Below are 23,570 nucleotides of genomic sequence, written 5' to 3'. Positions count from 1 at the left end.
TCCTTCAATTTAACAAAAAGACAACCTAATTTAAAAAAATGGGCAAAAGTCTTGAATAACATCTCTCTGTAGAAATTATACAAATGGCCAGAAAGCACATCAAAAGATGTTCAGGATCCTTAACCATCAGGGAAATGCAAATGAAAACCACAGTGAGATACCATTAGAATAGCTGCTATTAAGAAAATGGAAAATAACACGTGTTGGAGAGGATGTGGAGAAATAGTATTCATTCATTGCTAGTGGCAATGTAATGTGGTGCAGCCATTGTGGAAGACAGTTTGGTAGTTCCTCAAACAGCTAAATATAGAAATACCATATGATCCAGCAATCCTCCTACTAGGTATATACCCCAAAGAACTGAAAGCAGGTACTTGAACAGATTTGCACACTGATGTTCATAGGAGTGTTATTCATAATTCCCAAAAGATGGGTGCAACCTAAGTGCCCATCAGCCAATGAATGGATAGATAAAATGTAGTATATACATACAGTGGAATATTCAACCATAAAAGGAATGCGTTCTGATACTTGGGACAACATGGATGAATCTTAGAGACATCATGTTGAATTAAAGAAGCTAGACAAAAAAGGATAAATATTCTTTATTCTCAGTGTTTTGAATTAATTAGAATAAGGAAATTCATGGTGTCAGTATCTAGAATATAGGTTACCAGTAGAAGAGTGGGGATAGGGAATGAGAAGTTAAGGAAGTTTAATACAGGGTTCTTTTTAGAAATAATGGAAATTATTTGATAATGGATGGTGGTGACAGTAGTACAACATTATGAAAATAATTAACAGCACTGAAATATGTAACTGAATATGATTAAAGGGAAATGTTAGATTATATATATGGTAATAAAATTTTGTAAAAACATCTCTACGATTTTATAAGTGTTTACTTCCCCTGGATTTTTTTTTTTTTTATCCGAAAAAGAAGCCAAAAGCATTAGGGGAAGGATATTTGGGAATTTTCCTGAAATGAGCAGGGCACCTTTTTTACAAGAGAGAGTTGACTGGTTATACTAAGTACTTACTAGTGAAAATTCCACCATCGCTGACTTCTTAGTTAAATAGATATCCAGAGAAAAACTGACAAGAGCTTTTCTGAAAATGGTGAACTTTGCCCAAGAAATTTCTGTATTTGGATGCTTTGTAGTAACTGAGAGCTGGAAGGATTGAGACACAAAAGGAAAAGATTCAAGGAAAATGAAGGTATTTAATACTTAGCTGTGCTGCAGTATAGACATTCTAGAAATATTTCCAAGGGTCTTCTCTCCCTTTCTTTTAGTCTTTACTGTGGGATTAATTTATCTTCTGTCTGAAGGCCTAGTCCAGCTCTAGAACACATTCTCTTCCTAGATAGAAGAGACTGTAGGGACGAACAAGGGTCTAGACTTTTTGTTGTTTTTAATCTTTTCCTCCAGAATCCATATAACAGTGATTTAAGGTCTGATCTAGCAAGCACCACTGTTTTGGGACCTATAGTCTTGCCTTTTTCCTTAAGGTCTCATGTTTGCCCTGGAGGGGGCGATGTGGTGCAGTGGAAAAAGCGGGCTTCAGGTTGAAATCATTGCCTGTCTCCACAGATTACTAACCTTGGTACCTGGTTACCTACCTAACTCGATTGTCTCATGTATTTGCTCCTCAAGCCCAGCACAGTCCCTTCTTCTTACCTTAGGGTTTTTTCTCTTTTTTAAGCAGTGGTCTCCACAGTGGGAGGCATGTAAAATGATTCTCTAGGCAGGGTGTAACAAGAAAATGTGAGCAACTAAATTTAATGATATTTAATCATAGGTTGATACTTTATTCCAGGCGTATAGTCGACAGATAAATATCAGGTATGGTAAGCTGGGTACCTGAGAAAATAATGTTGACATCCCAAACGGGGGAGGGATAATGGGATCCTCCTTATTTACTTACAATGTGTTAGGACATATTACAGTTCACCTGAGTCTGTTTTAGTGGCCTTTCAGATTATGTTATCTGATTTGAATATAATGAACCTTATTAAATAGGCAAACAGCTTAAAAGATTCCTGCAAATAAACTGTAGGTTGAAGTTTCAGATTCAACTGAAGATTGAAATAATAATGCAAGCACACATGAACAGCAAGGAAAAGCAGAGCTGTCAAAATACAAAGTTAAAACACAATGATAAAAAAAACCCCACAAGGATCTAAATCAGACTGAGTCAGTTAAAAAAACTAACATTAAAAATGCTATTTGAAATATGGATTTATATACACTATTGATAATATAGCATGGAACCTTACCGTAGAAGTAGATTATGTCCTGAGATATTAAGTAGTGATAGTATGAGGCTAATATTGTAGTTAAGACATTTAAAAACAAAGCATTCAGGATATGAAGACAAACTTATTGAACATTTTTTCATGTGCTATTTAATCTAGTACTTTAAAATTTTATTAAGCATAATGATGAATTTTTAGAAGTTTCTTTCGAGATTTCTTTGTTTAGGAGCAAAGGACAAAAAGCTGTAAACACTCGCTCCCTGGTGCCTGCCCATGCAAAAACAAAACAAAACAAAACAAAAAACAAACCTGTAAACATTTTTTCTCCTTGGTAACAAACAAAAATACATCATTTGTTAACAAATATTATTGGGATGCTCATTGAAGACATCGCTTAAGATCTGAGGAAATGAGTATTAGACATAATTATGGCGTCTGGGAGAGTTTCTGTACATTGGGATCAAAGTATTGTGCTTATGATATTTAGTATACTCTCTTTCAATAATAAACTAAACAGAGAACTGCTACTTCCCTCCCTCTTCCAAACCACTAAAGAAAATATACATCAGAGAATACTCAATGTAATGACTTAAAATTTTATTTTACTATATGACATATAAGGTGTAAAGAATAATACAGTGTATCCAGAACCCAGCCCAGTAAATAAAACATTAGCAATAAAGTTGTATCCCTCGTTAGTCACATTATTCTCATATCCACCTCCAAAGGTATCTACTGTTCTGAAATTGGTGTTTATCATTCCCATACATTTCATTATACTTTTACTACTTAAATATGAATCCATAAGTAATACCTTATATTCAGGGCCAGGGGTAGGGTGAGGTAAGTGAGGAATCCAAGGCTGTTGAATTTAAGGAGGCCTTCACTTTCAGATTAGCATGACCCTGAGATTGATACTTCTTAAATATTGCACCCTGGGTTCCTCACTTCACCTAGTTCCGGTCTCACTTGTATTATTAACTCACATGCTTTCAAGCTTTATGTAAATGGTATAATTTTGGATGTATTCTTTTGCAACTGTTTTTTCACTAAACAGTGTGAGATTGGTCTTTCATACATGTAGCTTTGCTGTATAGTATTCCATTGAATGACTGTACTATACACACACACACAAACATATAGATGCATTTGTAGGAGTATTTTCCTGTTCTTCTGTTGATGGACCTTTAGGGTGTTTCTGATGTTGTACTTACACACAATACTCTTATGGAATTCTTGGATATAGGTCTTTTATGGGAATGTTTCTCTAGATATATTCTTAGAAGGGGAATTGCTGGGTTAATGGGTTATGTACATTTTAAAACTTTACTAGATAACTGCCCCAGCTGTTCAAAGTAGTTATATTAACTTACATTTTCACTAGCAGTATATGAAAATATTCAACAATAGATGGTATGTGAGTTTTCCCTGTATTTGATGGATGTAATGGGTAAATTATGTTTTTGTAACTTTTTACTATAGAATAAAGCAGATATAAAAGCAAATGTATAGCTAGTGGATTATAAAGCAGACATGGTGTAATCACCATCCGGATCAAGAAATAGAATTTTGCTGGCCCCTCCATGTGCTCTGTCCTAGTTACCAGTCCCTTCCTTTCCTCCAAAAGCAACCTCCTGTTCTGACTTGTATAGTAATCACTTCCTTGCATTTCTTTATGGTTTTATCCTTAACTTTAAATCTTTCGATATTACAATTTTGTCTTGAATTATGTTTAAAATTTTCATTTCTATGATTCCTGATGAGATTGGGCAACTTTACATGTGTTGCCTCTTCTGTGGATTGCCTGCTTTTATTTCATGTCATTTTATTGTTTTGTACAAGTTCTTTATATATTCTAGATACCAAATCTTTGGTTATATGGGTTGCAGGTATCTTTTCCCAGTTTGTGACATGTCTTTTCACATTTCTACTGGGGTCTTTGCTTTTGTTTTTAATTGAGGATTCCTGGTCCTGCTTCCACCTGAGTTTTTTTTTTTTTTTAATATTTTTATTGACAAAACAACAACAAACACAAACATTCTTAACATACAAACATTCCATACATCCACCTGAGTTTTTAAATTTATAATTATTTTTATATGGGCAGGCACCAGGAAGCGAACCTGGGTCTCTGGCATGGCAGGTGAGAACTCGGGCTCTGAGCCACCATTGACCGCCTCCACCTGAGTTTTTAATTGAGGTTTCTTGGTCCTGAATAGTCAGGACCAGGGTAAAGAGGGAAGGGGAGTGGGCACAGGGAGTGGTCATCTCCACACCATCCCATTTATACACAGAACTAAACAGACAGAGTCAGTGGTTAGAAGTTGGCAGCATGGGAAGTGTGGGGAACGGATGGGAAGTAGAGGATGTCATTAAAAAAAATACATCCCACCTCCCAAACTGGGGTGCCTAGAGGATAGACTTGGTGTGCGTCAACCCAAGAGGAATGAGAGGATCAAAAGCGGTTTGGAGAGGCCAGAACCATCAGGGATGGAGGGAGAAGAAAGGTTCAGGGGGAGGAGATGGGGCTTTTTGGCAGCTGGGGTGAAGGGACTGCTTTCCTCCTGCTAGGATCCCCCAACTCTCCATATGACAGGAAGGGGGCAGCCTGAAGCCCCCATGGGCAGGTCTGGGCCTCTGGATGCTCCAGGCAGGGGGCTGGAGGGGCTCACACGGGCTTGCCCTCCAGGGAGATGATGGCACTGCCCCCCAGCTTCTTTGCCAGGGTGCAGCAGTCCTTGACCTTCTTGTAGTGTTGTGCTTGTAACCCTGACAGTTTCTTCTTGATGGAGTCCTTGGAACTAGCACAGATCATTTTGTTCTTGAGGGGTGCACACTCAGGGGCCCAGAAAATAAACACCTGGTCCTTCTTCTTGCGCTCCTTGGTCTCATAGGTCATGTCATAAAGGACATAGCAGCAGTCCTTGTCCGGCAGCATTTTGACAAAAGTGGTGTAGGGTTGTTGACAGTATGGCCCATATCACCCAACAGGATCTCCTTGCCCTCTTCAAGGATGATGTTCTTTCTGTCCTCACTCAGGCAGAAAAGCACAGCCTTCTTGTTCTTCACTTCCTCTAGTGTTAACGACTTAACGCACCTTTATGTCATTGAACCACCTTGGTGACACCATCAAAGACAGCCATGTTGGAGGCCATGTTTCAGGAAGCGAAAGGGATGCAGCAAGGAGAACCAGAGAAGATGAGAGCTGCTGTAGGTGCTGCCAAGATCCGACTGTAGTGTTATCTTTTGATCTATAGATTTTTTTTAAATGTAGGCTGATTTATCTATCTTTTCATTCTTTGTGCATTGGGGCTCTTGCTTGGAAAATCCTCCACTGTATTGAGATAAGCAGATATTTTAAATGATAACTGTAACTTCACAGAAGAGGAAACACTTATTATGGCCAATAAACATATGAAGAGATGGATGTCATCAGTGATCAAGAAATACAAATCAAGACCACAACATGATGGCATTATATGCTCATACTACAGGCATATCTTGTTTTATTGTGCTTTGCTTTATTGTGGTTCGCAAATACTGCATATTTTTACGAATTGAAGGTTTGTGGCAACCCTGCATTGAACAAGTCTGTCAGTACCATTTTTCCTGCAGCATATGCTCACTTTGTGTCTCTGTGTCACATTTTGGTGATTCATGGAATATTTCACACTCTTCCTTTTTATTACAACTGTTTGGTGATCTTTTCTGATCAGTGATCTTTGATGTTACTATTGTAATTATTTTGGGACACTGTGAACCGTGTCCATATAAGATGGCAAACTTAATCAATAAATGTTGTGTCTGTGTGGAGTGTTCTCACTGCCCCACCACTGGTCATTCTCTGTCTCTCTCCCTTTCCTCTGTTCCTTCTATTCCCTGAGCCACAGCAATTTTGAAATTAGGTCAATAAATTCTCCAACAGTGACCTCTAAGTGTTAATGTGAAAGAAAGAGTCACGTGTCTCTTATTTTAAATCAAAAGCTAGAAATGGTAAGTTTAGTGAAGGAGACCTGCCAAAAGCTGATAGGCCTAAAGCTAACTCTCTTGTGCCAATAGTTAGCCAGGTTGTGAATGCAAAGGAAAAGTTCTTGAAGGAAATTAAAAGTGCTGTTCCATCCAGTGAACACATGAATGATAAGAAAGCAAAACAACTTTATTGCTGATATGGAGAAAGTTTTTATGTTATGCATGGAAGATCAAACCAGCCACAACATTCCCTTAAACCAAAGCTTAATCCAGAGCAAGGCCTTAATTCTCTTACATTCTGTCGAAGGCTGAGGGAAGTAAGGAAGCTGCAGAAAGAGCTAGCAGAGTTGGTTCATGAGATTAAGGAAAGCAGCCGTTTCCATAACATCAAGTGCAAAGTGAAGCAGCAAGTACTGATGTAGAAGTTGCCGCAAGTTATCCAGAAGTTCTAGTTAAGATAATTGATGAAGGTGGCCACACTTAACAACACAGTTTCTATGCAGATGAAGCAGCCTTGCGTTGGAAGAAGGCGCCGTCTAGGACTCTCATAGCCAGAGAGAAGAAGTCAGTGCCTAGCTTCAAAGCTTCCAGGGACAGGCTGACTCTCTTGTTAGGGACTAATGTAGCTGGTAATTTTAAGTTGAAGCCAATGCTCATTTACTATTCTGAAAATCCAAGGGTCCTTAAAGTATGATGCTAAATCTACTTTGTGCTCTGTAATGAAACAACAAAGCCTGGATGACAGCACAGCTGTTTACAACATGGTTTACAGAATACTGTATTTTAAGCCCATTGTTGAGACCCACTGTTCAGAAAAAAAGATACCTTTCAAAATATGGCTGCTCTTGCACAATGCCCCCAGTCACCCAAGAGCTCTGAGAGTAACACCCAATGAGGTTAATGTTGTTTTCATGCGTGCAAACATCACATCAATTCTGTAGCCCATGAATCAAGGAGTCGTTTAGACTTTCAGTCTTATTGTTGAAGATATACATTTCATAAACCTATACCTGCCCATACATACTGATCCCTCTGATGGATCTGGGCAAGGTAAATGGAAAATCTTCTGGAAAAGATTCACTATTCTAGATGCCATTAAGAACATTCATGACTCAGGGAGGAGGTCAAAATATCATCATTATTATTTTAAGAAATTGCCACAGCCATTTTAACCTTCAGCAACCATCATCATTCTCAGTCAGCACTGAGGCAAGACCCTCCACCAGCAAAAAGATTGGAACTCGCTGAAGGTTCAGATAATGGTTAGCATTTTTTAGCAATAAAGCATTTTAAAATAAATGTGTACATAGTTTTTTTTAAGACATAATTCAGTAGACTACAGTATAGTATAAACATACTTTTTATATGCATTGGGAACCAAAAAATTCGTTTGACTTGCTATATTATGGTTGTCTGAAACTGAACTTGTGATATCTCTAAGTTATGCCTATATTGGCAAAATTTGAAAAGCTTAACAAGTCCAAGTGTGGGTGAGGATGTGAATCCACAGGATGTTTGATACATTGTTGATGAGAATGTATTTCAGTATGCTTTGAAAAATAGTTTGTTACTTCTGTTCTAAACAGTATGTACCTATTTTAGTTGGCTAATACTGCCAGAATGCAATATACCAGAAATGGGTTGGCTTTTATAAATGGGACTTACTAAGTTACAAGTTTACAGTTCTAAGGCCATAACAATATCCAGACTAAGGCATCTAGAGGAAGATACCTTGACTCAAGAAAGGCTGATATCTAGGGCGGGCCACAGTGGCTCAGCAGGCAAGAACGCTTGCCTGCCATGCCAGAGGACCCGGGTTCGATTCCTAGTGCCTGCCCATGTTAAAAAAAAAAAAAAAAAAAGAATGGCTGATGTCTGTTATATGGGAAGGCACATGACTGGCATCTGCTGGTCCTTGTTCCTGATTCTGTTGCTTCCAGCTTCTGATTCCAGTGACTTCCTCTCTATATGTGTGTTGGTCTTCACTTCTGCTTCTGGCAAAACTCTTGGTTCTGTCTTGCTTAGCATCTCATGGGAAGGCACATGGCGACATCTACTGGGCTCTTCACTTCCTGCAGTCTGTGTCTAGGTGTCTGCTCTTTGTCTGCTCTCTCTGTTGTCATTCCAAGCATCTTCAAATGTCTGCATCTGGTTTGGCTCTGTTCCCATCTCGCTTCTGTTGGCTCTCGGCTCCTGACATCTTCTGGGGTTTCTGTGTTTCCAAATGTCTGTGCCTGTGTCTGCATCTGGGGGTGATTTTGACCCCAGGGGACACTTGGCAATGTCTGGAGACATTATTGGTTGTCACAACTCAGGGTCCAGTTGCTCCTGGCATGTAGTGGATAGAGGTCAGGGATGCTGCTCAACATTTTTTTTTTGTTTGTTCCTCCTATTATTTATTATTTTTAATCCATATGTTTTACTCATCTGTCCATAAGGTAGATGAAAGAAGCGTCAGACACAAGGTTTTCACGATGGCACAGTCACGTTGTGAAAGCTGTATCATTATACAGTCATGTTCAAGCAACATGGCTACTGGAACACAGCTCTGCATTTTTAGGCAGTTCCCTCCAGCCTCTCTGTTCAAGGTGATAGCTGTTTAATGCAAGAATAACCTCCAGGATAACCTTACGACTCTGTTTGGAATCTCTCAGCTGTTGATACTTTGTCTCATTTCTCTCTTCCCCCTTTCCGTTGAGAAGTTTTTCAATCCCTTGGTGCTAAGTCCCAGCTCATTCTAGGATTTCTGTCCCACATTGCCAGAAAGGTTCATACTCCTGGGAGTCATGTCCCACGTGGGGGGGGGGGGGCAGTGAGTTTGCTTGTCGTGTTGATTGAGAGAGAGATGGCCCGACGCTTCTTGCCTACAGATCCTCAGCCTCCGTGGCTTTGCCTCTGAAGTTATTTTTCCTCCAGTGTGTCCCTTCTCTTAGCCCCCCAGTCCAAACTGGCAGTGGCTCTGTCTATACAGGTCCCACAGCACTGTCGTTGGCTTTCTCTACAGTAGCCTTGGATCATGCCCATCAGACATAAGGAATTTCCACAAATCCTTCCTGGATAACTCCGTGTCCAGTCTTGGCTTTCTCTGAGAGGATGGCTGACCGGTTCCATGTTTGGTTAAAACCTCATGTGGGGCACTATTCTCTGGGGTCTCCCCTCCTGGAAGCCCAGAATTTTCCAGAGCCTCAGTTTCTGGTTTCTTTGTACCCAAGAGTTCAGTTCTCATCTGATCTCTTTCCCGTCACATTCCCTGTAAGCTGCGAGGAGAAACCAGGCTGCACTTTCCACATTGAATTTGGAGACCTCTTCTGCTAAATTTCCAAGTTCATGCCTTTGAAAATCTGCCTTCCAGCCAAAGCCACTGGTCAATTTTACCAGATTATCTGCTGTTTTAAAACAAGGATTGCCTTCTTTGCAGTTTGCGGTAACACGCGTGCCTCCTCTCTGTCTAAGGCCTCATCAACGGTTTCTTCGGAGTCCACATTTCTACCAGCAGTCTCTTCAAACATTCTAGGCCTTCTCTGTCAAGAGCTTCTGTTCTAGTTTGCTAGCTGCTGGAATGCAATATACCAGAACCAGAATGGCTTTTCAAAGGGGAATTGAATAAGTTGCTAGTTCACAGTCTAAGGCCAAGAAAATGTTCCAGTTAAAACCAGTCAATAGACATGTCCAGTCTAAGGCATCCAGGGAAAGATACCTTGGTTCAAGAAGGCTGATATAGTTCAGGATTTCTCTGTCAAGTAAGAAGGCACGTGGTGAACAGAGGCAAGGTTTCTCTCTCATCTGGAAAGGCACATGGCAAACACAGCGTTATCTGTGAGCTTTGTCTCCTGGCCTCCTGTTTGATGAAGCTCCCTGGGAGGCGTTTTCCTTCTTCATCTCCAAAGGTCGCTGGCTGGTGGACTCTCTGATTCTCCTAGCTATGTCATTCTCTGCTCTCCTCAACATTTTTTAATGCAGCCCCTTCAACAAAGAATTATCCAGCCCCAAATGTCAATAGTGCCAAGGTTGAGAAACTCTATTCTAATGAAGTTATTTGGTTAGCTCCAACATAGCCTTCTTTGGAATTCAACTTATGCTAATTATATTGGATTGAAATAACACAGGGGCTTTGTACTGTGTAGATGTCTCAGCATCTCAGGCCCTATCATAGATCCCTCAGTGACCACTCTTGATACCTGCCTAACACATGCTTTATACACCTGCTTATACAAAATAAGAAAAGCTTCCCCTTCTCCTCCCTACACCCTCCCAGATTCACACCTCTTTGAAGTCAGATACAAACTCGTCAGTCCGTACTCCTGCTTGACCAACCACCATAGCCCCACCATGTAATATTATGTAGGGGTCGTCCCCAGGTCCACCTTAACCTTTGCTCCTGGGGCTTTGGTAAGCCCCTGCAAGGAAGACCACTCCTCTCTATTCTAAGACCTGTGAGTATTAACGAATTACATCTCTGGGATCACTCGTCCTTGCCACACATAACTATTCATATGAAGATCCTTATAACACACTAGCAAAGATCTTTCCTGTGGCCCTTGGCAAAGAGAGGAGAAGGGGTGGAGGGCACCGTGATGGATGGAACTGCACTGGGTGAGACAGAGTGGGTGCTGTGTTTAATATAATTGCTCTTTAACCTCATTAGTGCTAAAAAAGGAGTGTTAAAAGTATTGTGTCATTGGCATTGTTAGAATAAGTATGTAATTTCTGGGGATGAGCAGAGATGCATTGAACAAAGTATCTGTTTCACTGTCTAATTTTGGGAGGTCTTTTTTTCTTAATGGTGTTATTGAGGTATAAATTATATACTGTGAAATTAATTTATTATAACTGTAATTCTGTGATTTTTTTGGTAATTTATAGAGTTACATAATCATCACCAGTCTTAGCACATTTCCATTCCCCCAAAACGTTCCCTCAGGCTGGTTTCTTTCCCCCCATGCCTAGGCAGTTACTGATATGTTTACTCTATAAATTTGCCTTTTCTGGACATTTCATATAAATGGAATAATTCAATATGTAGTCTTTTGCATCTGGCTTCTTTTATTTAATGTAATGTTTATGAAGTTCATTCATGTTGTAGCATATATCAATTGTATTTATTGCCAGACAGAATTTCATTGTATAGAAATACCACATTTTGTTTATATATTTAACAGTTGATACTCATTTGTGTTGTTCCCAGTTTTTGGATACTGTGAATATTTCTGAATGTCTTTACATGGACATATGTATTCATTTGTCTTGGGGATATTCCTACGTGTAGAATTGCTAGGTCGTATGGTAAGTTTATGTTGATGTTTTTAAGAAACAACCAGACTTTTCCAAAATAGCTGCACCATTTTACATTCCAATCAGCAATATATGATTCCAGTTTCTTCAGATCCTCCCCAGCAGTTGGTATTGTCTGTCTTTTTTGTTATAGCCATTCTAGTGGGTAGGCAGTCATATCTTATTGTGGTTTTAATTTGCATATCCTTCATGACTAGTGACGTTGAGTATCTTTTCGTCTTTTTCTTCATGTATTAATATATCTTTAGTGAAATGTCTGTGCAAATATTTTGCCCATTTTAATTGGGTTGTTTGTCTTTTTTCTTATTTAATTGTGATTATTCTTTGTATGTTCTGGATAGAAATCCTTTATCATATGTATGATTTGCAAAAACTTTCTTCCAGTCTGTGGATTTTCTTGATTGTGTCTTTGGAAGCATAAAAGCTTTTGGTTTTAATGATGTTCAATTTATCTCTCTTTTTTTTTTTTTTAGGATTGTGCTCTTGGTTTTATGTCAGAACTCTTTGCCTGACCCAAGGTCTCAAAAATTTGTTCCTATGTTTTCTTCTAGAAGTTTTATAATTTTAGCTCTTACATTTGGTTCTGTGATGCATTTTAAGTAATATTTGTTTATAATCATGTGGATACCCAGTTATCCTAACACCATTTGTTCAGATGGCTACTATTCTTTACCCCATTGAATTGTCTTGGCGTCCTTGTTGAAAGTTTATTGGCCATTCCTGTAAGGACTTATTTCTTGATTCTTGGTTCCATTCCATTGATTTATATTCTTATCTGTGTGCCAGTGCCACACTGTATTACTGTGGCTTTGTAGTAACTTTTTATATATTATGGAATTTGATTTGCTAATATTTTGTTGAGAATTTTTGCATCTGTATTCATGAGTGATATTGGTAGGCATTTTTTCATACTGTCTTTTAAAATTTTTGGAATCCAACTGGCCTCAAAACTGGTTGGGAAGTCTTTCCTCCTCTTCTGTTTTCTGAAGCTAATTTAGTAGAATTGGTGTTATTTCATCTTAAAATGTTTGGTAGAATTCACCAATGAAACCACCTGGGCCTGGAGTTTTCCTTTAGAGAAGGTTTTTAAAATGACAAATTAAAAAAATAGTTATAGGGTTATTCATGTTATCAGCTAACTGGTGAGGTTTGATAATTTGTGGTTTTTGAGGAATTGGTCAATTTTATCTAAGTTGTGAAATTTTTGTGTGTAAAATTATCTGAGGTATTCTCAAAATGTATTTTTTAATGTCTGTGGATTCTCTAGTGTTATTGCTCTTTTAGTGATATTGATAATTTATGTTTTTTTTTCTTTTTCTTTTTCCTTTGTCAGTCTTGGTAGAGGTTTATATTTTGCAAGGACCATAGTTTGGTACTTCATTGATTTGTCTCAATTAGTGATTTCTAGTTTAAATCCATCAGGTCAGATGACATACTTTGTATGATTTTAATTCTTTTAGATTTGTTAATGTTTATTTTTATTTTATGGCTCGGTATATGGTCTGTCTCTGTGAGTGCTTCATGTGCACTTGAAAAAAATGTGTATTTTGCTGTTGTGTGGAGTGTTGGTTGATCTAGTTGGTGGATGGTGTTGTTTAGTCTTTCCACCTCTTTGCTGACTTCTGCTTGTTCTGATTATAGAGAAATATTGGGTCTCTAAGTATAATTGCAGGTAGGCTATTTCTTTCAATTCTGTTATAAAGAATGTTAGGTATACACATTTGGGATTTTTATGTCTCCTTGGAGAATTTGCCCTTTAATCATTATATAAAGTCCCTGTTTCTTTTCTTTTCTTCTTCTTTTTTTTTTCACGTGTGCAGGCACCGGAAACTGAACCTGGGTCTCCGGCACGGCAGTCGAGGACTCTACCACTGAGCCACCAGCTTTCTCTTGATTAGTATTTTCATGGTATACTTTTCCCAACTTTTAATTTTCTGGAGAATGTTCCGTGTGCACTTGAGAAAAATGTACATTCTGCTGTTGTTGAGCAGGTGTGTTAGGTCTAGTTCAAGTGTTACAATATTGTTCATCTTCTATTTCCTTGATTTTCTGCCTGTTTTCTTTCCATTATCAAAATTGGGGTATTGAAGTCCCGTACTAATATTGTAAAATATCTTGTTTTTCCCTTCAATCCTATCAAGTTTTGCTTCATGAATTTTGGTGCTCTATAATTAAATGCATTTATGTTTATGATTGTTTTATCTTCTTGATAGATTGACCCTTTTATCATTATAAAGTATCTCTCTATCTTTAGTAACAGTTTTTCTCTTAAAGTTGGTTTTGTCTGATATTAATATAACCACTCCATCTCTCTTGTAGTTGTTTTGCATGTTATATCTTTTCCTATCCTTTTACCTGTAGCCTATTTTTATCTTTTACTTGAGATATTTTGCCTGTTTGATAGCATGTAGCTAGATCTTGTTTTGTTTTTAAATCCAGTCTAAAAATCTCCTTTGATTAGATTGTTTAATCCAGTCACATTTCATGTTATTATTGTGTTATGGATGGATTTAATCTGTCATTTTGATTTTTGTTTTCTGTATCTCATGACTACTTTTTCCCTCTGTTCCTCCTTTATTATCTCCTTTTGTCTTAAATGGGTTTTAATTTTTATTTTTTAGTAGTTTTAATTTTAATTTTTTAGTAGTTTCTAAGCTATTTTTTTGTTAATTTCTTAGTGAGTAATTTTCTAGGGCTCACAATATGTTTCTTTATGTTTCAGAATCCATTTCAGATTTATATTATATGAGATATACAAACTCTACAACTATGTAGGTCCCTTCTCGCCTCACTTTTTTGTACTGTTTTTATTGTTATACATATTACTTTTATATATGTTACAAGCCTAATATACTTTGTTGTAATTATTGCTTTATATAATTTTGTCTTTTAAACAAGCTAAGAGAAAAAAGGGAAGCACAACTATTTGTAGAGGTTTTTAATAATGTTTTTATTACGATTGCTGGTTCTCTTCATCTCTTCCTGTAGTTACCACATGGTTATCATTTCCTGACTTCAGTATAGCTTCATTCTCACCCCCCTCCTCTCCATTGTTATTGTCGAATATTTTACATTTCATATTACAGGCCCAAGAATATAATTTTATGGATATAGTTTTATGCAATTGATTTTTAAGTCAATCAAGAGAAGAAAAATATGTTCTTACAGTTTTTTCATGTACACTTTTTAAAGAACAGTTTTACAGAAAAATTGAGCAGAAATACCAAGTTCCCGTGTACACTCTGCATCTAGCCCCCTATTATCAACAGACTTTTGTTACGATTAATGAACCGGTATTGATATTTTGTTATTAACTAAAGCCCATATTTTATTTAAATTTCCTTAGCATTTACCTAATGTTTTTTATTTGTTCTAGGATCCCATCCAGTATATCACATTATATTTTGTTGTCATGTCTCCTTGACTCCTCTTGTCTCTGACAATTTCTCACAGTTTTGTTCTTGATGACTGTGCTGGTTTGAAATTGTTCTGTACTCCAGAAAAGCCATGTACTTTTAATACTAATCCAATCTTGTAGGGGGCAAACACCTATTATTTGGGTGAGACCTTTTGTTAAAGTTGTTTCCATGGAGATATGACCCTGCCCATTCAAGGTGGTTTTTTTTTTAATTTTTTAATTTTATTTTTTTATTTTTTTATTAACGGAAAGAAAAAAAAAAGAAATTAACACAACATTTAGAAATCATACCGTCCTACATATGCACTCAGTAATTCTTAACATCATCACATAGATGCATGATCATCGTTTCTTAGTACATTTGCATCGGTTTAGAGGAACTAGCAACACAACAGAAAAAGATATAAAATGTTAATATAAAGAAAAGAAATAAAAGTAGTAATAATAGTAAAAAACAACAACAAACAAACAAACAAGCAAACAAAAACAAAAAAAACCCTATAGCTCAGATGCAGCTTCATTCAGTGTTTTAACATGATTACTTTGCAATTAGGTATTATTGTGCTGTCCATTTTTGAGTTTTTGTATCTAGTCCTGTTGCACAGTCTGTATCCCTTCAGCTTCAATTACCCATTGTCTTACCCTGTTTCTAACTCCTGCTGAACTCTGTTACCAATGACATATTTCAAGTTTATTCTCGAATGTCTGTTCATATCAGTGGGACCATACAGTATTTGTCCTTTAGTTTTTGGCTGGATTCACTCAGCATAATATTCTCTAGGTCCATCCATGTTATTACATGCTTCATAAGTTTATCCTATCTTAAAGCTGCATAATATTCCATCGTATGTATATACCACAGTTTGTTTAGCCACTCGTCTGTTGATGGACATTTTGGCTGTTTACCATCTCTTTGCAATTGTAAATAACGCTGCTATAAACATTGGTGTGCAGATGTCCGTTTGTGTCTTTGCCCTTAAGTCCTTTGAGTAGATTCCCAGCAATGGTATTGCTGGGTCGTATGGCAATTCTATATTCAGCTTTTTGAGGAACCACCAAACTGCCTTCCACAGTGGTTGCACCATTTGACATTCCCACCAACAGTGGATAAGTGTGCCTCTTTCTCCGCATCCTCTCCAGCACTTGTCATTTTCTGTTTTGTTGATAATGGCCATTCTGGTGGGTGTGAGATGATATCTCATTGTGGTTTTGATTTGCATTTCTCTAATGGCCAGGGACATTGAGCATCTCTTCATGTGCCTCTTGGCCATCCGTATTTCTTCTTCTGGTAGGTGTCTGTTCAAGTCTTTTTCCCATTTTGTAATTGGGTTGGCTGTCTTTTTGTTGTTGAGTTGAACAATCTCTTTATAAATTCTGGATACTAGACCTTTATCTGATATGTCATTTCCAAATATTGTCTCCCATTGTGTAGGCTGTCTTTCTACTTTCTTGATGAAGTTCTTTGATGCACAAAAGTGTTTAATTTTGAGGAGCTCCCATTTATTTATTTCCTTCTTCAGTGCTCTTGCTTTAGGTTTAAGGTCCATAAAACCGCCTCCAGTTGTAAGATCCATAAGATATCTCCCTACATTTTCCTCTAACTGTTTTATGGTCTTAGACCTAATGTTTAGATGTTTGATCCATTTTGAGTTAACTTTTGTATAGGGTGTGAGATATGGGTCCTCTTTCATTCTTTTGCATATGGATATCCAGTTCTCTAGGCACCATTTATTGAAGAGACTGTTCTGTCCCAGGTGAGTTGGCTTGACTGCCTTATCAAAGATCAAATGTCCATAGATGAGAGGGTCTATATCTGAGCACTCTATTCGATTCCATTGGTCGATATATCTATCTTTATGCCAATACCATGCTGTTTTGACCACTGTGGCTTCATAATATGCCTTAAAGTCCGGCATCGCTAGACCTCCAGCTTCGTTTTTTTTCCTCAAGATGTTTTTAGCAATTCGGGGCAACCTGCCCTTCCAGATAAATTTGCTTATTGGTTTTTCTATTTCTGAAAAATAAGTTGTTGGGATTTTGATTGGTATTGCATTGAATCTGTAAATCAATTTAGGTAGGATTGACATCTTTACTATATTTAGTCTTCCAATCCATGAACACGGTATGCCCTTCCATCTATTTAGGTCTTCTGTGATTTCTTTGAACAGTTTTTTGTAGTTTTCTTTATATAGGTTTTTTGTCTCTTTAGTTAAATTTATTCCTAGGTATTTTATTCTTTTAGTTACAATTGTAAATGGGATTTGTTTCTTGATTTCCCCCTCTGCTTGTTCTTTACTAGTGTATAGAAATGCTACAGATTTTTGAATGTTGATCTTGTAACCTGCTATTTTGCTGTACTCATTTATTAGCTCTAGTAGTTTTGTTGTGGATTTTTCTGGGTTTTCTACGTATAGTATCATATCGTCTGCAAACAGTGATAGTTTTACCTCTTCCTTTCCAATTTTGATGCCTTGTATTTCTTTTTCTTGCCTAATTGCTCTGGCTAGAACTTCCAACACAATGTTGAATAATAGTGGTGATAGTGGACATCCTTGTCTTGTTCCTGATCTTAGGGGGAAAGTTTTCAATTTTTCCCCATTGAGGATAATATTAGCTGTGGGTATTTCATATATTCCCTCTATCATTTTAAGGAAGTTCCCTTGTATTCCTATCTTTTGAAGTGTTTTCAACAGGAAAGGATGTTGAATCTTGTCAAATGCCTTCTCTGCATCAATTGAGATGATCATGTGATTTTTCTGCTTTGATTTGTTGATATGGTGTATTACATTAATTGATTTTCTTATGTTGAACCATCCTTGCATACCTGGGATGAATCCTACTGGGTCATGATATATAATTCTTTTAATGTGTTGTTGGATACGATTTGCTAGAATTTTGTTGAGAATTTTTGCGTCTATATTCATTAGAGATTGGTCTGTAGTTTTCTTTTTTTGTAATATCTTTGTCTGGTTTTGGTATGAGGATGATGTTGGCTTCATAGAATGAATTAGGTAGTTTTCCCTCCACTTTGATTTTTTTGAAGAGTTTGAGGAGAGTTGGTACTAATTCTTTCTGAAATGTTTGGTAGAATTCACATGTGAAGCCGTCTGGTCCTGGACTTTTATTTTTAGGGAGCTTTTGGATGACTAATTCAATTTCTTTACTTGTGATTGGTTTGTTGAGGTCATCTATGTCTTCTTGAGTCAAAGTTGGTTGTTCATGTCTTTCCAGGAACCCATCCATTTCATCTAAATTGTTGTATTTATTAGCGTAAAGTTGTTCATAGTATCCTGTTATTACCTCCTTTATTTCTGTGAGGTCAGTAGTTATGTCTCCTCTTCCATTTCTGATCTTATTTATTTGCACCCTCTCTCTTATTCTTTTTGTCAATCTTGTTAAGGGCCCATCAATCTTATTAATTTTCTCATAGAACCAACTTCTGGTCTTATTGATTTTCTCTGTTGTTTTCATGTTTTCAATTTCATTTATTTCTGCTCTGATCTTTGTTATTTCTTTCCTTTTGCTTTCTTTGGGGTTAGTTTGCTGTTCTTTCTCCAGTTCTTTCAAGTGGACAGTTAATTCCTGTATTTTTGCCTTTTCTTCTTTTCTGTTATAGGCATTTAGGGCAATAAATTTCCCTCTTAGCACTGCCTTTGCTGTGTCCCATAAGTTTTGATATGTTGTGTTTTCATTTTCATTCGCCTCGAGGTATTTACTAATTTCTCTTGCAATTTCTTCTTTGACCTACTCGTTGTTTAAGAGTGTGTTGTTGAGCCTCCACGTATTTGTGGATTTTCTGGCACTCTGCCTATTATTGATTTCCAACTTAATTCCTTTATGATCTGAGAAAGTGTTGTGTATGATTTCAATCTTTTTAAATTTGTTAAGACTTGCTTTGTGACCCAGCATATGGTCTATTTTTGAGAATGATCCATGAGCACTTGAGAAAAAGGTGTATCCTGCTGTTGTGGAATGTAATGTCCTATAAATGTCTGTTAAGTCTAGCTCATTTATAGTAATATTCAGATTCTCTATTTCTTTATTGATCCTCTGTCTAGATGTTCTGTCCATTGATGAGAGTGGGGAATTGAAGTCTCCAACTATTATGGTATATGTGTCTATTTCCCTTTTCAGTGTTTGCAGTATATTCCTTATGTATTTTGGGGCATTCTGGTTTATGTGTAAATATTTATGATTGTTATGTCTTCTTGTTTAATTGTTCCTTTTATTAGTATATAGTGTCCTTCTTTGTCTCTTTAACTGCTTTACATTTGAAGTCTAATTTGTTGCATATTAGTATAGCCACTCCTGCTCTTTTCTGGTTGTTATTTGCATGAAATATCTTTTCCCAACCTTTCACTTTCAACCTATGTTTGTCTTTGGGTCTAAGATGTGTTTCCTGTAGACAGCATATAGAAGGATCCTGTTTTTAAATCCATTCTGCCAGTCTATGTCTTTTGATTGGGGAATTCAGTCCATTAACATTTAGTGTTATTACTGTTTGGATAATATTTTCCTCTACCATTTTGCCTTTTGTATTATAGATATCATATCTGACTTTCCTTCTTTCTACACTCTTCTCCATACCTCTCTCTTCTGTCTTTTCGTATCTGATTCTAGTGCTTCCCTTTAGTATTTCTTGCAGAGCTGGTCTCTTGGTCACAAATTCTCTCAGTGACTTTTTGTCTGAAAATGTTTTAATTTCTCCCTCATTTTTGAAATACAATTTTGCTAGATATAGGCGTCTTGGTTGGCAGTTTTTCTCTTTTAGTAATTTAAATATATCATCCCACTGTCTTCTAGCTTCCATGGTTTCTGCTGAGAAATCAACACATAGTCTTATTGGGTTTCCCTTGTATGTGATGGATTGTTTTTCTCTTGCTGTTTTCAAGATTCTCTCTTTCTCTTTGACCTCTGACATTCTAACTAGTAAGTGTCTTGGAGAACGCCAATTGAGTCTAATCTTTTTGGGGTGCACTGCACGTCTTGGAGCTGTAATTTTAGGTCTTTCATAAGAGTTGGGAAATTTTCAGTGATAATTTCTTCCATTAGTTTTTCTCCTCCTTTTCCCTTCTCTTCTCCTTCTGGGACACCCAAAACACGTATATTTGTGCGATTCATATTGTCCTTGAGTTCCCTGATACCCTGTTTAAATTTTTCCATTCTTTTCCTGATAGTTTCTGTTTCTTTTTGGAATTCAGATGTTCCATCCTCCAAATCACTAATTCTATCTTCTGTCTCCTTAAATCTATCATTGTAGGTATCCATTGTTTTTTCCATCTTTTCTACTTTATCCTTCATTTTCATAAGTTCTGTGCTTTGTTTTTTCAGTTTTTCTATTTCTTCTTTTTGTTCAGCCCATGTCTTCTTCATGTCCTGCCTCAATTTATCGATTTCGTTTTTGAAGAGGTTTTCCATTTCTGTTCATATATTCAGCATTAGTTGTCTCAGCTCCTGTATCTCATTTGAACTATTGGTTTGTTCCTTTGACTGGGCCATATTTTCAATCTTCTGAGCATGGTCCATTATCTTCTGCTGGCGTCTGGGCATTTAGTCAGATTTCCCTGGGTGTTGGACCCAACAGTTTGGAAGATTTTTCTGTGAAATCTCTGGGTTCTTTTTTTCTTATCCTGCCCAGTAGGTGATGCTCATGGCACACGTTTGTCTCACGTGTTTGGAAGGAATCCCCCCCGGTCACCGTTCTCCTCGGCCTGGGGATTTCCGATCCAATTCTCTCAGTTGGTGCAGGGGTCCGTGCGTGGTGGGGGCGCCAGCCGCTGCGGCTTGAGGGGACCCTATGGCCCCTATATTAATGCCCCTATTGGTGTTTGGTTGGACCCAGTCCCTGCCACTGTCGGAAATTCCCTCCTCTCCCTGGAGGGGTGCCGGTCGCCGGCCGCTGCGGCCCAGGGAACTCACCACCGGACCAGGAAGCTGCCCGCAGGGGAGGGGCGTTGGTCGCCGGCCGCCGCGGCCTGGGGAACTCGCCACTGGACCAGGAAGCCGCCCGCGGGGGCGGGCGTCGCTTACTGTCCACCGCGGCCTGGGGAACTCGCCACCGGACCAGGAAGCTGCCTGCGGGGGAGTGGCGCTGGTTGCCGGCCACCGTGGGTTGGGTAGCCCTCTGATCCGAGACTCGTAGCCGGTCCAGGAAGCCGCCCGCAAAAGAGCGGCGCCGGCCACCGCGACATGGGAAACTTGCCTCTCCGAGACTCTCAATCGGCCCGGGATGGAGGGAGGAAGGAGCTCCGGCTGCCAGCTGCCGCGGCCCAGGGGACCGCACGCTGCTCAGGGATCTCACCGCAGCAGAGTCTCGCAGTCAGTCTAACCAGTCCAGACTGGGGTACGCTGTGTGTCCATTCCGTGCCGTGGCCCCGGGAGCTGTTCTGCACTGTTTCTGTTCACCTAGTAGTTGCTCTGGAGGAGGAACTAAGACGCGTACCTTACTAAGCCGCCATCTTGGCCCCACCTCCCCAGTCTAATTCTTCTAGTTTTCTTTTTTTGTAATATCTTTGTCTGGCTTTGGCAATGAGGGTGTTGTGTTCGTAGAATGAATTAGGTAGCTTTCCCTCCTCTGCAATTTTTTTGAAGAGTTTGAGCAGGATTGTTACTAATACTTTCTTGAATGTTTGGTAGAATTCACATGTGAAACCATCTGGTCCTGGACTTTTCTTTTTGGGAAGCTTCTTAATGACTGATTCAGTTTCTTTACTTGTGATTGGTTTGTTGAGGTCGTCTGTTTCCTCTCAAGTCAGTGTTGGTTTTTCATGCCCTTCTAGGAAGTTGTCCATTTCATCTACATTGTCAAGCTTATTAGCATAAAGTTGTTCATAGTATCCTCTCATTACCTCCTTTATTTCTGTGAGGTCAGTGTGAGTGTCAACCTCGCTAAGGGTCCATCAATCTTACTGATTTTCTCATAGTACAAACTTCTGGTTTTGTTGATTTTCTCGATTATTTTCATGTTCTCAATTTCATTTATTTGTGCTCTAATCTTCGTTATTTCTTTCCTTTTGCTTGCTTTGGGGTTAGTTTGCTGTTCTTTCTCCAGTTCTTCCAAGTGGACTGTTAATTCCTTGATTTTTCCTCTTTCTTCTTTTTTAATGTAGGCATTTAGGGCAATAAATTTCCGTCTTAGCACTGCCTTTGCTGCATCCCATAAATTTTGATATGTTGTGTTTTCATTTGCATTTGCTTCAAGATATTTACTGATTTCTCTTCTAATTTCTTCCTTGACCCACTGGTTGTTTAAGAGTGTGTTGCTCAGCCTCCATATATTTGTGAATTTTCTGGCCCTCTGCCTTTTATTGATTTCCAGCTTCATTCCTTGATGATCTGAGAAAGTGTTTTGTATGATTTCAGTCTTTTTAAATTTATTGAGACTTGCTTTGTGACCCAGCATATGGTCTGTCCTTGAGAAGGATCCATGAGCACTTGAGAAAAAGGTGTATCCTACTGTTGTGGGGTGTAATGTTCTATAAATGTCTGTTAAGTCTAGCTCATTTATTGTATTATTCAGGTTCTCTGTTTTTTTATTGGTCCTGTCTGGATGTTCTGTCCTTTAATGAGAGTGGGGAATCCATTATGTTGTGTCTATTTCTCTTTTCAGTGTTTGCCTCATGTATTTGGAGGCATTCTGGCCTGGTACATAAATATTTATGATTGTTATGTCTTCTTATTGAATTATTCCTTTTATTAATACATAATGTCCTTCATTGTCTCTTTTAACTGTTTTATATGTGAAGTCTAATTTTTTGGATTTTAGTATAGCTATTCCTGCTCTTTTCTGATTGTTGTTTGCATGATATATCTTTTCCCAACCTTTCAGTTTCAACCTATGTTTATCCTTGGGTCTAAGATGCACTTCCTGTAGACAGCGTATATGTAGATGGGTTCTGTTTTTTAATCCATTATGCTAGTCGATGTCTTTTGATTGGGGAGTTTAATCCATTAACATTTAGTGTTATTACTGTATGGGCAGTACTTTCTTCTACCATTTTGCCTTTTGGATTTTATATGTCATATCTATTTTTTCTTCTTTTTACCTTTACTGATAGGCTTCGTTTCTGCACTTTTCTCCACACCTCTCTCTCCTGTCTTTTCATATTTGTCTCTAGTGTTCCCTTTAGTATTTCTTGCAGAGCCAGTCTCTTGGTCACAAATTCTCTCAGTGAATTTTTGTCTGAAAATATTTTAATTTTTCCCTCATTTTTGAAGGATAATTTTGCTGGATAAAGAATTCTTGGTTGGCAGTTTTTCTCTTTTAGTAGTTGAAATATATCATCCCACTGTCTTCTTGCCTCCATAGTTTCTGCTGAGAAATCTATACATGATTTTATTCGGTTTCCCTTCTATGTGATGGATTGCTTTTCTCTTGCTGCTTTCAACATTCTCTCTTTCTCTTTGACATCTGACATTCTGATTAGTAAGTGTCTTGGAGTACATCTATTTGGATCAGTTCTCTTTGGGATACAATGCATTTTTTGGATCTGTAATTTTAAGTCTTTCATAAGAGTTGGTAAATATTCAGTGATAATTTCCTCCATTAGTTTTTCTCCTCCATTTCCCTTCTCTTCTCCTTCTGGAATACCCACAGTACGTATATTTGTGCACTTCATGTTGTCATTCAGTTCC

General features: G+C 38.0%; 1 protein-coding gene and 1 pseudogene across 10 annotated transcripts in view; one reads left to right on the top strand and one right to left on the bottom strand.

The window, feature by feature from the left end:
• DTNB (dystrobrevin beta) overlaps positions 1–23,570 on the top strand; it is a 445,692-nt gene that overhangs the window by 49,018 nt on the left and 373,104 nt on the right. The window lies entirely within an intron of this gene.
• LOC143676956 (cofilin-1 pseudogene) lies at positions 4,926–5,412 on the bottom strand (annotated as a pseudogene).

This window comes from Tamandua tetradactyla, chromosome 3 (assembly GCF_023851605.1).
Source record: "Tamandua tetradactyla isolate mTamTet1 chromosome 3, mTamTet1.pri, whole genome shotgun sequence".
NCBI lineage: Eukaryota > Metazoa > Chordata > Mammalia > Pilosa > Myrmecophagidae > Tamandua > Tamandua tetradactyla.
Note: the sequence above shows the minus strand (reverse complement) of the source record. Positions and strands in the feature narration are given on the sequence as shown.